We start from the raw sequence: 16874 nt of genomic DNA on the forward strand, positions 1-16874 counted from the left end.
CGCTCCAAATGATCCCGATCACGTGGCCATTCACGGTCTAGGGTCTGGACCTTGTCGGGCCCATCTAGACGGCGCCGGGGGCTTCACCCACTTGCTTGTTGCTATCGACAAGTTCTCAAAGTGGATCGAGGCTCGGCCAATCACGTAAATCAAGTCCGAGCATGCGGTACTCTTCTTCACAGACATCATCCACCGCTTCAGGGTCCCAAATTCCATCATTACCGACAACGACACATAGTTCACCGGCAAGAAATTCCTCAGGTTCTGCGATGATCACCACATCCGCGTGGATTGGGCAGCCGTGGCGCACCCCGAACAAATGGACTGGTCGAGCGCGCCAACGACATGATCTTGCAAGGCCTCAAGCCAAGGATTTTCAACCGGTTGAACAAGTTCAGCCGCCGGTGGGTCGTGGAACTCCCCGCGGTCCTCTGGAGTTTGAGGACGACCCTGAGCCGAGCAACGGGCTTCACGCCCTTCTTCACGGTCTATGGATCCGAGGCCATCCTCCCCACCGACTTGGAGTATGGGGCACCGAGGGTCAGAGCGTACGACGACCAAGGGAACCAAGCCTCCCTTGAGGATGTCGTGGAGTAGCTGGAGGAAGCACGTGACGTTGCCCTACTCCACTCCGCCAAATACCAGCAAACCTTATGGCGATACCACCACCGCCGCGTGCGGGGTCGGACATTCAACGTCGGGTACCTGGTGCTTCGCCACAGGCAGGACAACAAGGGCCGCCACAAGCTAACGCCACCATGGGAGGGCCCGTTCGTCATTGTGGAAGTACTCTGACCCAATGCTTACAAGCTGGCCACTTCAGACGGCGAAGTCTTCACCAACGCTTGGAACATCAAACAGCTACGTCGCTTCTACCCTTAGATTTCTAGGCTGTTCATATGCTTAATCTCGAAAAAATAAAAAGAGCGCTCGCTGTTCCTTACTTTGTCCAACTCTAAGTGAGACCTGACCCTACCTCTGGCTATGGTCAGGCCTCCCTCGAGGGCTGAAAGGGGGGGAACCTGCCAACGCCTCAAAATTTTCACAACACTTTTCGAAAAAAAATTCATACCTGAGCCCTTCCAGCACTGTTTAAGTAAGCGGACGTTTTAGAAAGCGAAGAGCCCCTCAGGCCGGATTGGCTGGATTGCGAGAAACCTACAACCCGACGGTTACGGTGCCTTTGCTCACCAGTCTTGGCCTAAGGGGTCAACTCGCACTTCTAAAAAATCCATGAACTTAAACACAATGTGGGGATCGGGCTACCACTCGAAAAACTTTACGAAAAGTTGCCCACCCGAGTCCTTCGACGGCGACTAGGAAATGCGGACGCGTTAGAGCATGAGAACATCTCGGGTCAAGTTAATCGGACTGCGAAAGGCCTACGCCACTATGGCTACGGTACCCTCGCTGATTAACCCCGACCCAGGGGACCGGACTCGACTCTAAACACCGCAGGCCTAGGCTCATTACGAGGATCGGGCGAACACGTAAAAACTTAAGCGAAAGATAAATACAAGTTTTTAAAGGGCCCCAGAGGCCACAGACTTGTCCAATATCCTAAGTTTTTACACGGGCACCTCGCTCGACACCTTTTTACAGCTCCAGGGGCGGAGGGAAAATCTCGTCTTCGAACTTGGCCGCCAGGGTCTTCGCCGGCTCCAGCACCTCATCGTTGATCGCATCGAGCTCCTCCTCGGGGATATCGACGTAGCCCTCACTGAGCGCCTCCAGATCGATCTTTTGGTAGTGGGGCCTGAAGACGGTGAGCACGCGTCGCACCCCGAGGTGAAGCGCCTCCTTCACTTGGGTCCGAGCCCGCTCGAAGGCAACCTCGAGACGAGTCCGCAGCGAGCTCACCCCGGGGCGCACCTGGATCGCCCCGAGGGCATCGCACACCAGCCCGACGACGGTGCGCAGCTCGGAGTGCTCGTGCTGCTCCGTCTTTAGGACCTCCCATGCCAACAAAAGCTCCGCCTCCACCTCGGCAAGCTTGCCCTTCAGCCCTGATCGTCGCAAGGGATAAGGAGCAGGTTTCGGAAAGCACGATATGGATGGGTAAAAGCACTTACCTTCTATTTCTTGCCTCCTGGCAAGATCCCGCTGACGCCCTTGGGTCACCGCAGCTCAGAGGGATAGCACCTCAGGCTTCAGCTGGCGGTTCTCCTTGGCAACCCGAGAGGCCGCACGTGTACCCTCCTTCATCTGGTCCACCGTGGAGTCCCGCTCCTTCTGAGCTATGACGCACTCCTGGTGAGCCTCGTCGCGCTCTCCAAGAGCTCGCTCACGCAAGCGGCGGATGGACCCGAGCTCGGACTGGAATTGCCCGGCGGCTCGCAACACCTCGTCGTGCTCGTCCTTCACCTTCTGGGCCTCCTCCTCCTAGTCCTTGTGAGTGCTCTTGATGAGGGCCAACAGCTTCTCCCCCGCATCCTTAGCGTCGGTGACTACCTCATCGTGTCAGATGCGGAGGTCCGCCATTTTGCCGCTATGGCCGACCACCCTTTGCTGGGCCTCCGCGAGCTGCACCTCGGCCGTAGCGGTCCTCTACGCCTCCTCCGATAGGTGTCCCCATGCGCCCTGCTCACGGCGGAGGAACTCTGACTGCCCGGCTCCATTCGAATAGCGCCTGCATGAAGGGCCACGTCAAGATCACAGGAAAGGGGGGAAGAACCGAACAATGAGCATCTACCTAACCCAACATACCTGGCCAGCCGGGCGGATATCATCGTGTAGGGTAGACAACACCGAGAACAGGGTCTTGTTGAAGCTCTGGCACCCCGCCTACAGCCGGTCCTAGTACCCCTGCTCCTCGGCGTCGTCCAGCACAAAAATTGGCGGCGCCTCTGGTTGGTTCTGATCCGACCAAGTGAGGCGCGGGCCGCCCCACTAGTAAGGATCGGGTCCCACCCGCACGAGGGTTGTGGACCCTTGGCGCGGGAGGACTGGTCCACCTAGGCCACGTCGGATGGCTCGCCGGATGAAGCCGACACCATCACCACCTCGACGATGTCAGGCTCACATGACGCCGCCTCCTCTGCCTGGGACCTGCCTCCAGCGGCGGCTCACACCTGAACCGAGAGGTCCTGGGACGTGGCCTCCTTTGCCACCGCCTGGGCCCTGGCGTCCGCGCCCACCTCCGCGGTCGATCCCGATGCCTCCGTCGCCGGAGATGGAGGCGCTGCGCTCTCCCTGGAGAGCGCCACTTCAGGAGCGGGATCTGGCCGGAACCGCGGCACCTTCTCCAGGGCCGCCATCCCCATCTCAACGGCTGCGGACGCTGGATGGGGTAGGGATAGGCGGAGGCAAAGCAGGGGTGGCCGGCATCTCCCGTCCCCCCACGGCTGCGGACGCTGGAGGAACGCTGACAGCCACCTCCGAGCCCGGCGCACCGCCAGCTGAGGCCTGGCCTTGCCGCCTCAGTGCCTTCCGAGGCGCGAGTGGGGGGGCATCGGACTAAGCTCTCCGGCAGGACAACAAGTGTCAGCGTTGCCAAGCCTTAGCGCAAACAATCAGCATAAAGGACACCTCTTACCTCTATGTCGTAGGACGGGGGCGTTTCCGTGCCAGCCCGCTGGAGCCCGACCCTGTCGCAATAGGGCAGGACCTCTTCCCGGCCGCCACCGTCTCGGCAACGCTGGACTGAGGGGGTGGCGGCGGCGACCCCGCCGTCTCCTAGGATCTGGATCCCCCTGACCCCTGTCCCCTCGGGGCGGGCGGACCCCAGCGGCTTTGGGGGCTCTCCTCCTCCGCCTAGTGTTGCCACAGCTCCCCCGAGGTCGGGGTCCTCCAGCTCGCGGAGCAGCAGCTGAGCCTGCGGCGTCCGCCCCTCGATTGAGAGAGATGGCCCCTCGGGCTGTTCCCCCTCCTCGACCAAGGAGTCCAGCCAATCGTATGGGTGGACCCCCTCATCGTCATCATCCTCGTCATCCTCTTCCTCGCTCGACTGCTCCTCTTCTCCGGCCTCCCGCTGCATCCTCCGGCGCTTCTCGCGCTCCTCCTTCCTCCTGGCCCTCTCGGTCCTCTTTCGCTTCTGATCGCCCTTCCTCTGCTTCACCTTCTCGGTGTGGGCCCGGTTCCTCTCCGTTCGGGCCGCGTCCTCAGGGAGTAGAGGGTTGAAATCGCGAACGACGCAAAGGCTCCCCTGCAAACCCCTGAGTGCCGGGTCAGGCGATGGAAAGGAGGTACAAAAAACCCGAGGGAGGGGGGGGATGGAGGGCTCTCACCATCTCGATGAAGTCATCGTCGGGACGCATCGACGGGTGGAGGTCAAGGGTGGTGTCAGAAGGAATGCTCCCGAGCGCCGACTTGATGTGCTTCTTGATCTCCTCGCGGTCGAGCTCCTCCATCATGAGCATCGTCCCCTCGAGGGGCACACCCAGCACCATCTCGTCCAGTCGGTGTGCCCGCCGCATCAGCGGCAGCACCCTACGCTCGTGGAACGCGGCAATAACCCTGGCCCCAGTAATACCATGATTCACCAGGCGCTTGACCGCCTGGAGGAGGGTGTTGATCTTCTCCTTGACCATAGCCCCAGTGCACCGGTGCTGCTTCGAAGTAGAGACCGGTGTATGGAGGCAGGGGCGCGTCGGGTCGCTCCTGAGGTAGAACCACTTCTGATGCCACCCCTTGTTGGACGACGTCCCCTTCATGGAGATGTACCCTTCCGCCCGGCTCTAGCGGAGCTAGAGCGTGCAGCCGCCGATGCGCATCGGCACCATCTCACCCTTCTTCACCGTCTTGTAGAAGATGGTGGCGCAGAAGTAGTACTTCCACAGGGAAAAATTAAGCTTGATGCCCAAATAGCCCTCACATAGGGCGACGAAGACCGCGATCTACAGAATCAAGTTAGGGTTGAGATTCTGCAGCTCGATCCCATAGTGGTTGAGGAGCCCGCGGAAGAAGTCGCTCGTCGGCGTCCCGAACCCCCACTCGTGGAAGTGCGCGAAGCTAACGACATAGCTGACGGGGGGTTCGGCTCATCTTCGTTGCCAGGGATGATCCACTCCGGCTGCACGGCGTTCGTCACTGGACGGAGGAGCCCATCCTTGATGAGCCATGAAGCATTCTTGTCAGTGAAGGTGGAGCATCCCCACGGGTCCATCGAGGGAGCAAGAAAGCACTCCAGCGACAATGGCAACGGTGGCGGCGCCGGCTGGGTGAGTTCTCTGTCTCTCCCTCTCTCTCTCTCTCTCTCTCTCTCTTGCTTGCTGTGGCAGATGGGAAACACGAACACGAGGGAGGTAGAGAGCAGAGGTGTGCGAGGGAAGGGAAACCCATTGGGTCAAAAAGAGGGGAAACGAAACGATTCGAGGCCCCAACCACCCGCATTAATTACGGCCACAGGAATGTCTCATCACGGCCCTGAATATTTCGGTAACCGTGCGCACGCCTCCTGCAAACCCGCCCGTCACCTCGCACCGTCCACCTCGCATGCCACGCCTGCCGTAATCCCACCATCGTGCAGAGCTCGGGTGCATTCCCGCTCCATGGGCCGATCGTAGGCCTCAGCAGGTAAGAACAGGATACGGAGCTATATACGCTCCTACGGCCCATTTACGGTCCAGGGGTTCGAAGGCTGGCCCATCATGGGTTCGACAGCTGCCCCATGACACTTAGAGTCAGGGATGGCAAGGGATGGGCACACTAGCAGCCAGCACCCTGGTGTTTGAGCGTCGAGGGCATCCCGCCCCATGTTTGAGTCCCGGTCGGTAACTGATTCATGGTATCCCTCGACGGGAGGCACCGAGCCCTCGGACCGGTCGGACGGTTCCGAGAACTATATGAATCAACCATCGGGAATCTGGAGTGCGTCACCAGCTTGACCACAAGCCGGCACCCGGCAAACGGGAACCGGGGCTCCACTCGAACGTACCCGTCAACAGCTCAACGAGCACCATGGTTCGTCCAACAAGGATAGCATGGCCCGGCTCACCCCCTCCGTTTCGCGAAGAATCACGTGAGGGACAACGAACAAAGATGAGATGTCGCCCGATCAGTCTCCCGCAACGCGTGGGGGCCCGGGGGCTATGCTTGCACCCTGACCCAACGAACGGTCGCGCCCCCACAACAAGCTAGGGTTCGGGGGCTCCACGCGCGCCCCATGATTGCGCGAATGACAAGGGCCGATACACGCAAGGGGAACGCACTCCAGGACGGCACCGAAGGAGACCACTCCGCTCGATTCAAGCCCTTGAAGGGGTGTCCCACCCCTCCAAAGCCTCGAGGGCTACACCCAGCGGGTGCGCTCGCACGCACCCACCGGACGACTTCTCTCAAAAGTAGACCACCGACGTGTACTCTGCCCTAAGCGCAACGTTTAGTTATCCTCAAGCCTCTGAAGGAGTGCCTCACTCCTCCACAGGCTTGGGGGCTACTGTCGGGTACCAATGTCAGGGGTACCCAGTCAAAAGTAGTAAACAATGTGTCTACGCTTACTTCTCGAGGCTTAGGGGTAATCTCCGCCATGCCCGAACCCACCTAAAAGGCCTTCGAGCAAGACGGACCCCTTGGATGCGATTTCCGCCTCGCTCGAGCCCTATCGTAAGGCCTCGAGCAGGGCCGACCCCTCAGGAGCAGTCTCCGCCTCGCCCGAGCCCTCATAACGTCATCACATCTTTCCACCTCGCCCGAAGGCCACGCCAGGGCCTTGGGCGCAATTGGGAGTCATGCGGGCCCCCACCACGACACGCATTCCCAATGATGGGACAAACACAACCATGCACAGTGAACGGGGGCATGGGAGCCATGGTACGACTCGACATGACCCCAGTCATTCCACCACGACGGTGTCCATGCCTCTACAACAACGGGGGTAACGACAACTGTGCTACCTAACCCCCTCTCTAAGCAAATTCAGGCGCACGCACCGCCCATCCTCGACGGTACAAAAGCACATAGGTCAAAACATGGCCACGGCGCGTTGCACCAGTGGACGGAGAAGTCAAAAGCTCGACGCCCATTGCGTCCTTGTGCTACAGGGTAAACTGCTCATGCCAGATAAGGAGGAAGACGGCCACGCCCGAGGCCACCTTTTTGTTTTTCTCTTTCATCTTTTCCCCATTTACCTTTCTACCACAATTGTAACCCGAGCCCTCCCGTTGGGAACTATAAAAGGGGAGGCAGGGGCCACATCTAAAAGGACCCGATTGAAACACAACTCATTGAGAAAACACTCAAGCTCACACACCACCAAAGAGACCTGGGATTTGCACCCTCTCTCGAACGCTTGTAACCCCTACTACTAGCACTCTGGTGCAAGGCAACACGAGCATCAGCAACATCCACTGGACGTAGGGACATTCTTGCCCGAACTAGTATAAACCCTTGTGTCCGCATTGCACACCATCTGGGCCTAGACGTGCAGTCACAAATTTACTTGTCATCATGTCTAGAGCGCCATTCTAGACACCGACACAACTAGATTGTGATACTGAAACCCTTAGAGCTAAAGCCAATATTCTTAATATTTGTAAGGTAAGCTGCAATTAAGGCATACGCTTAAACATTTGGCTGGAACATTTTATTGGAATGTAAACTATGTGTACCATCACACTTAAGTGATTCTGAAATAGAATTTTATTCGTTTCAAAAAAAGAAATAGAATTTTATGATACATTGATACTTCATACTTTATTCGAGTTGTATATTCCTTTTTTTAATGTTGTATGCACTTGAAATTTATTTCCTTATTAGCCTTCTTCTATAATATCATCATGGAAATGGCCTTGAAATTTGAAGCAATACTTGCTAGAATGCTAGTCCCTGATAGGCCAATACCTTTTATGGCCACATCTTCAGCTGTTCATTCCATCCCTGATCTGAAGTGTGAACTTCCTGAACAAATGTTATGTCTCTTACAATGCTTCGTCATTGTAGTTTCTGATCAGCAGAGGAATTGAATGCAATGAAATTGAATGCAATGATCTTCAAGAATTACCTATCAAAGTGTAAGGAAAATGGACCCCGGCCCATTTAGTTTTGGATTTTGGTATTTGATGATCAACATAACCAAATTGGACTAATGTATTTGCAAGTGTATGTTTTGTAGTCCAATAGGGTGCAAACGTGACTTGGACGATGGCGACGTGATGATCCGATAATCAACACCTCAAGAAAGACATTAGAAGATGCATAGAAGACATAAAGGATCAAGCAAAGACCAAGACATGAAGATGGAACCAAGCCAGACGCAAAGATCGTGAAGAAACAAGTAAAGACAGGGTTTAGATAGCGACCGGACGCACTGACCGGACGCGTCTGGTGCTAAACCCTACCGCGAAGGCGCCTGCCCGAGTGACCGGACGCTGAGGCTGCAAGTGACCAGACGCGATGATGACACTGTTCACCATCGAAGCAACAACTCAATATTGACCGGACGCTGGGTGATGATCGACCGGAAGTGGGAACAATAGTGTCCGATCGTCATGCAGAGAGGTTCCAGAGAGGCGCAGTTGCGACCGGACGCATCCGGTGGCATGTGACTGGACGCACTTAGCGTCCGATCAAGTCTACGCGCAGAAGGCCAGGTTGCCATTGTGAGTGACTAGATGCGTCCGGTGTTGGCGCAAGTCGCATCTAGTGCTAGCTAGAGTTGCTGGACTTTGTTCCAATGGCTAGTTTCTCCATGGGGCTTATAAATAGACCCCTCAACCGGCCATTTGGAAAGAGGGAGACCTAAGGAAACACATCAAGGGTGTTGATACACCATTTTAGTGATCTCCACTTGCATAGTGCTTAGTGATTCATTAGGTGATTAGCGTAGGTGCTTTGCGAAGTGCTTAGGTTGATTAGACCACCGCTTATGTGCCTGCTCTAGGTTTAGGCCTAGTGTTTAGTGAGGTTTGCATACCTCTTATCATTTGGTGCTTGCACGCACCATTGTTGTACATCGGAGGGGCTTGTAGTCTTGCGAGATCACACCAACCGCGTTTGTGGTGTGGCTGTCACCGTGTACCGAAGGGAATAAGGCCCGTGGCGGTTCAGCCGGAAACTTGATAGTGAAGACGGCAGGGAGCGGTCCGGGAGAGGCTTGCCGAAGGCACACCGGAGACCCACTTGCGCGTGGGGAAGGCCCAGGGCTATCCACGGAGTTACCCGACCGGGAGCTTGGCCCTTGCGAGGGATTCCTTGCGAGGGGCTCCAACGAGGACTAGGGGGAAGCTTGAGTGCTTCTCGATACCTCGGTAAAAATACTAGAGTCGTCGACGGGAGTTTGCATCTCTACCTCATCTTTGCCTTCCGCATTTACATTGTTATCTAGGTTGCGTGCTTTACTTTCCTAGCTTAGTTGATAGGATTAGAACCTAGGTTGCAAGACTCTTTTGCGGTAGAGATAGCAACACATTAACAAAACCGTAGTTGCACATTTAGATAGATTACTTTCTTGCATAGGTTTTGCTAAGGTGAAATTAGAGGCCAAAGTTCAGAGAGTATAATTTTTAAGTTGCCTAATTCACCCCCCTCTCTTAGGCATCAAAAGTTCCTTCAATTGGTATCAGAGCTGGTTGGCTCAATTTGGACTTTTGGTTTAACCGCCGTTGAGCCGACGCTACTAAGAGTGGTTGGGATGGATACCTTTAGGCCTCCACACTTTGACGGCACTAACTTCCCCTACTATAAAGCTAGAATGACTTGTCACCTTGAGGCGGTAGACTTAGGTGTTTGGAGAGTCACTCGTGACGGGATGAAACCCATTAAGAATCTCGATAAACCCATAAAGAGTGAAGAAAAAGAAATTCATTTCAATGCTAGAGCTAAAAATTGCCTGTTTGAATCTTTTAGCATGGATGTGTTTAACCAAGTATTCACTTTAAAAACGGCACATGAAATTTGGCTAAAACTCCAAGAGCTCCATGACGGCACAAGTAATGTCCGTGAGCAAAAATATTGCCTAGCTCAACAAAGTTATGATTCTTTTGAAATGAATGATGATGAGCTTGTTTGTGATATGTATTCTCGTTTGAATCTAATTATCAATGAGCTCAATTCTATAGGATTGACAAAACTAGGTGATGTGGACATCGTGAGGAAGATCATCTCTGTGCTACCCCAAAAGAAATATGCAAGCATCATCACCATCCTCCACAACTTGGAAGACTTGAGCACCATGACCCCGGCCATTGTGATTGGCAAAATTGTGGCATTTGAGATGTCACGCAAAATGGGTCAAGAAGAAGCCTCTTCATCAAGCAAAGGCAAAGCTCTCGCATGTAGTGAGAAAAAAAAGATGAAGGGCAAGCAAGTAGATTCAAGCTCAAGCTCAAGCTCCTCAAGTGAGGATGGAGAAGAAGATGAAGATGAGGATGATGATGATGAAGAATCAAGTGATGATGATCAATCTTCCTCCTCCACCTTCGACCTTGATGAAGAATCAATCAAACTTATCAACAAGGTGGAGAAGATGATCCAAAGGCTCAATATCAAGGGTGTGCCCATCCAAATTCAAGATTTCATTTTCACCAATCAAAGAAATGAGCAAAGAAAGAAAGGATGCTATGGACTTTGTGGAAATTTGTCCAAACAAGCCCACACCCAAGACAAAGAAGAAGGCGTGCAAGAACAAAGCCCTCACATCAATAAGGTCATGGGATGATTCTTCAAGTGAAGGAGAAGACCATCACAAGAGGCGTGGGCACAAACATTCATCATCAAGCACTTCACGTGTGTGCCTTATGGCACGAGGTAACAAAAAGCCTATCCCTAGTGATAGTGACAATGATAGTGATAGTAATGATGAGCTACTTTCTTATGATGAAATTGTGCAAGAAAATCTTAATTTTGCTAAGGTTTGCACTAGTCAACAAAAGAAGCTTGAAAAATTGAAAGAAAAATTAGATAGCTCACAACAAACTTATGCTACCATGCTTGAACAATATGAAACATTTGCCAATCTTAATGTGGAGCTATCTACTAAAATTGAGCAACTTGAGGCTAGTGCAAACACAAATGAATGCACAATCAATGATGAGCAACTAGTAAAGAAAAATGAAAAATTAAAAGAAAAGTTAGCTAGCACACAAGATGCTTATAAAAGTTTACTTGCTAAAATAGAAACCATGTGCAAATATTGTGATGAGCTAACTAATAAAGTTGCTAATCTTAAAGCCGTTGGTACAACCCCCACTAGGGCACCTAAAAGGAAAAGTTCAATCTTTGACATGCCTAAAAAGGATGCCTCTACTTCTTGTAATGATTTATGTTTAGACTCACCCTTGTACAACCAAGGTTGTGTTGAGAAAGTTGTTGTAGAAACATGCACACAAGAGGTTACAATGGAGAATGAGCAACTCAAGCAAGAAGTGGCTCGCCTCACCAAGGACTTGACTCAAGTGAAAGGCAAGACGGAGCAAGCCCAACTTCATCAAGATAACACCATCAAGGGAGTGAAGAAGCTTGATGAAGGACAAACCGTGGTTTGTTACATATGCCACAAAGAAGGCCACAAGTCCTATGAGTGCAAGATAAAGAATGGGGGAGGAGCAAAGAAGAAAGAGAAAAAACAAAAAGCAAACAAGCAAGCTCTCCAAAACCTACACCAACAAGGTGGATAAGAAGGCCTCCACACCTTATCTCTTGAAGAAGAAGAAGAATGACAAGGTGGTGGCCATCAAGGTGAATAAGCAAGCCAACAATGGGGCCAAACGCATTTGGGTGCCTAAGAAGATCATTTCCAACATAAAAAGCACCAAGAAGGTTTGGATCCCAAAGGGGAAGTGAGAAGTCCAATGGACTTCGGGGAATTTGGAGACTTGGCAAAGTTTTGGGTGCATTTCATGGGATGCATCACATTGGATCATGCAATTGCCAAGTGGGTTAGTGAATACTATGGACCCAAATTCCCCTTCCCATGGTAGATAACTAGATTTAATTTCTTGCAATCTCAATTAGCATCTAGTTCCTTTTCGTACCTAGGTTTGCATTTGCATGTTTAATCTTTTATCATGCATACACTAGGTAAATCATATGGTAGGCTTGATCGGTATCACTCTTACCCTTGGAGCAAACCTACATGGTTTAAATTATTTAGGAGCACGGCACATAGCTTATTTAACAATTATTTATCTAATACGTGCCAAAGTCCAAATTGTAGATAATTTCCCCGATTATCACTTTTGAAAATGATCCTCACATTTATGTGATATCATCCTTCAAGTGGTATTTTTTATTCCAAAATCAATGTGTATGTCTCCTACAAGTATTCCATACTTGTATGCACAAATTTAGGGGGAGGTTACTCTACAAGTTGGATACTTTGAAACTAACACCCTTTCAAGATTATCATATGTGTAGTAGTCTCATTGCAAGGAAAATAGAGTCCCCGGAGATAAGCATCAAAATTCAAATGACCACCATCCATTTCAAGTGGTGTCATTCAAATTGGTTTCTACATGTGGTATTCCTAACCGATATCATTGTGTTGACCTCAATTTGATATTTATATGCTTTTTCGTGCATTATATAGATTAAACTCCCTTGTGCATTAATTTGCCGATTATGCATATATTTCACCCTCCATCATATGTATGCATATATTTAGGTGGAGCTTAGCCTATGTAATGTGAGAGTCAAGTTTTGTGATCTATTTCACTCCATATTCAAAGGATCACAAAATTTGACCCTCCCTTGTGCTACTAATGTCTTTCTTTTCGGTGTTTGATTCCAAAGGGGGAGAATTTGCAGGACCAAAAGCAAGCCCTGATCATAATAATTTGACAAAAAAACAAGCCCTGATCATAATAATTTACAAGTGGTAATGGTCCGAGAAAGGAAGGATAATGGATTATGGAGTTAGGGGGAGGCTTAAATCCGTAATGCCACGTGGGGACATTTGCAAGGGCAAGATAAGTTTCCAAAGATGTTTACATGTGGTATCTTTTAGCTTCATATAACCTTGCCCTTTGCATTGCATCCTAGCAAGTAGATAGTTTTTCATTTCTAAAATTTTTATTATTTGCTTGTTTTGGTCGTATTGTCATCAATCACCAAAAAGGAGGAGATTGTAAGGAAAATGGACCCTGGCCCATTTAGTTTTGGATTTTGGTGTTTGATGATCAACATAATCAAATTGGACTAATGTATTTGCAAGTGTTTATTTTGTAGTCCAATAGGGTGCAAACGTGACTTGGACGATGGCGACGTGATGATCCGATGATCAACACCTCAAGAAAGACATTAGAAGATGCATAGAAGACATAAAGGATCAAGCAAAATCCAAGACACAAAGATGGAACCAAGCCAGGCGCAAAGATCGTGAAGAAACAAGTAAAGACAGGGTTCAGATAGCGACCGGACGCTTTGACCGGATGCACTGACCGGACGCGTCTGGTACTAAACCCTAGTGCGAAGGCGCCTGCCCGAGTGACCGGACGCAGAGGCTGCAAGTGACTGGACGCGATGATGACACTGTTCACCATTGAAGCAACGGCTCAGTATTGACCAGATGCTGGGTGATGATCGACCGGACGCGGCAACAGTAGCGTCCGATCGTCATGCAGAGAGGTTCCAGAGAGGCGCAGTTGCGACCGGTGGCATGTGACCGGACACACTCAGTGTTCGATCAAGTCTGCGCGCAGAAGGCCAGGTTGCCGTTGTGAGAGACCGGACATGTCCGGTGTCGGCGCAAGTCGCGTCTGGTGCTAGCCAGAGTTGCTGGACTTTGTTCCAACGGCTAGTTTCTCCATGGGGCTTATAAATAGACCCCTCAACCGGCCATTTGGAAAGAGGGAGACCTGAGGAAACACATCAAGGGTGTTGATACACCATTTTAGTGATCTCCACTTGCATAGTGCTTAGTGATTCATTAGGTGATTAGCGTAGGTGCTTTGCGAAGTGCTTAGGTTGATTAGACCACCGCTTATGCGCTTGCTCTAGGTTTAGGCCTAGTGTTTAGTGAGGTTTGCATACCTCTTATCATTTGGTGCTTGCGCGCATCGTTGTTGTACATCGGAGGGGCTTGTAGTCTTGCGAGATCACACCAACCGCGTTTATGGTGTGGCTGCCACCGTGTACCGAAAGGAACAAGACCCGTGACGGTTCGGCCGAAAACTTGATAGTGAAGACAGCGGAGAGCGGTCCGGGAGAGGCTTGCCGAAGGCACACCGGAGACCCACTTGCGCGTGGGGAAGGCCCGGGGCTATCCACGGAGTTACCCGATAGGGAGCTTGGCCCTTGCGAGAGGCTCCAACGAGGACTAGGGGAAGCTTAAGTGCTTCTCGATACCTTGGTAAAAATACCGGAGTCGTCGACGGGAGTTTGCATCTCTACCTCATTTACATTGTTATCTAGGTTGTGTGCTTTACTTTCCTAGCTTAGTTGATATGATTAGAACCTAGGTTGCAAGACTCTTTTGCGGTAGAGATAGCAACACATTAGCAAAACCGTAGTTGCACATTTAGATAGATTACTTTCTTGCATAGGTTTTGCTAAGGTGGAATTAGAGGCCAAAGTTCAAAGAGTAGAATTTTTAAGTTGCCTAATTCACCCTCCCTCTTAGGCGTCACAAGTTCTTTCACAAAGATCAATTACTAACTAATGAAAGTAAGGTGTTTCTACCTTTGTTGCTCATGGACCAATTCTTTCATCCTCTTCATTTCAATAATAACACTATTGTAAAAAAAATATATATTGTTTTGATTTACTTCAGATTTGGAAAAGATTGTTGGATATGCTATTAGTTATCACCTTCATGACAGTGAACCCCCAAATGATGGCAAATGGGTACTTCCAATAGAAAGGTAAAAATACGATGCTAATATAAACATCAATTGATCCTTCTGTGGAATGCTAAGTAGCATTGCGGATACAGGCTCAAAGCATGGATTCAGTATGTTACAGAATGCACACAGTGGAGCTAAGAGATCAAAGAATGCACTAATGGTGTGACCCCTCCATCTCTATATGTATCTGGTTACAAGTCCCTGATACTCAAATTCATGCAAGTCGTTTTTTCAGGATGTGGTCACAGAGAATGAATTTGAGAAAAATCTTCTATCAAATATTATCTCACCTAATGACACTGGAGTTACCTTTGCGAACGTTGGAGCCCTGGACAATTTGAAAGATACACTGAGGGATAATGCTCCCTCTGCAAAGATCTGAATTGTACAGTAAAGGGCAGCTAACGAAGGTGCTCGCCTAATTTTAAAAGAGCAAAGTGGCCCGACATATTTGCCTACTAACTATCAGTTACATTTGGAAGTACTACCAATGCATTTCTTTATGGCAGCCTGTGAAGGGAATACTGCTCTTTGGACCTCCTGGAACAGGTAAAACAATGCTTGCAAAAGCAGTAGCAACTGAGGCAGGTGCAAACTTTATCAATGTATCAATGTCAAGCATTACTTCAAAGGTACTATTCAACAGAAACAGTTGGTATTCGCATTGGAGGGGGGGGGGGGGGGGGGGGGGGGGGCAGAAACTCGGTTCTGGGTGCTATTTTTTGTTCAGAAGATGTTCCATTAAATCTGATGACAATTTTATTTTTTTTTGTTCAGTGGGTTGGAGATCAAGAGAAATACGTCAAGGCCATTTTCTCTCTAGTTAGTAAACTATCTCCTGCAGTAATATTTGTTGATGAGGGTGTGCAAGCAAATGGGTTGTCCATTGTTTTATTCTGCGTTTTGCACTCACAACTGTGTCTTTTCCTTTAATAACAGGTTGACAGTTTGCTAGGAATGAGGGGAGGACCAACGGAGCATGAGGCAACGCGCAAGATGAAAAATGAATTTATGATACATTGGGATGGTTTGCATACTAAAGAGCAAGTTCTTGGAGCCACAAATAGGCCATTTGACCTTGATGATGCTGTTATTCGAATGTTTCCTCGCAGGTAAGCTTTTATGATCCCCTGAACTAGACTGATTTTGTGTCCATTCCTTAACTCTTTGCACCAAGTCTTATTGGCAGATTAATGGTGAGCCTTCCTGACAAGTCAAATAGAGAAAATATTTTGAAAGTAATACTATCCAAAGAAACATTAGAACCAGATGTGGATCTTGAATCAATTGCCAAAATGGCTGATGGATATTCAGAAAGTGACTTGAAGGTATGTTGCTATGCCTTAAGACTCTTCAGAAATGAGAAGGGATTGCAAACTTATCATAATGATCCCTTCCCTGCAGAATCTCTGTGTAACTGTGACACATCGTCCCATTCGTGAAATTATTGAGAAGGAAAAGAAGGTGTGCGCAGAACCTCCATCTATGGTTTAGCCGTTTTGATGCATCTCACACCATCTCTCTCTTGGTAGCGCTAAAATATCATTTGTTTGATACAGGAGAAGAGTCTGTCAATAGCTGAAGGTTGGCCTGAGCCTCCGTTGTATGGAAGGGAGGACATTCGCCCACTTGGAATGGATGACTTGAAATTTGCGCTTGGACAGGTGAAGGAATAATTAATTCCTACCTATTTCTGGCATGCTATGGGCACTTCTGCTGTTAAGATTACCTTTTCCCTTAGCACATGTTATAAGCACATGATAATCAGTTGAGCTTTTCACTGTAGGTGTGTGCTAGCTTTCCATCTGATTCAGAAACCATGGCCCAAATTTCTGAGTGGAATGACGAGTTTGGAAGCGGCGGCCGGCGGCAGGTCGAGAAAGAAGAAGACACTACCGACACAACCGCACACAGCATGTCCTCACAAGTAGCCATTCCTGGTCCTGAATAGGTCAGGGTTTTTTCCTGCTCCAACATACAGCTTCCATCGCCTGACACACACTCCTGTAATTAGTTAGATTGCCTAATGAAGTACTCGTATCTGGAGTCAGAGGATTGATATGATTTTTTTGCTGTTGTAACTGAGATCTGTAGTCGTTGCCCTATACCATCTTCTTAATTACACCCTTCTAACTGCTGCTGTGCCAATTCTTTTGT

The 16874-nt window shown here is 49.9% G+C and overlaps 1 pseudogene; it reads left to right on the top strand.

Annotated features, from left to right (window-relative positions):
• The window catches only part of LOC136503516 (uncharacterized), a 60143-nt pseudogene extending 43475 nt beyond the window's left edge, over nt 1–16668 (top strand).
• Nucleotides 16669–16874: the final 206 nt, after the last annotated feature.

Source organism: Miscanthus floridulus, chromosome 14, assembly GCF_019320115.1.
Source record: "Miscanthus floridulus cultivar M001 chromosome 14, ASM1932011v1, whole genome shotgun sequence".
In the NCBI taxonomy this organism is placed as follows: Eukaryota; Viridiplantae; Streptophyta; class Magnoliopsida; order Poales; family Poaceae; genus Miscanthus; species Miscanthus floridulus.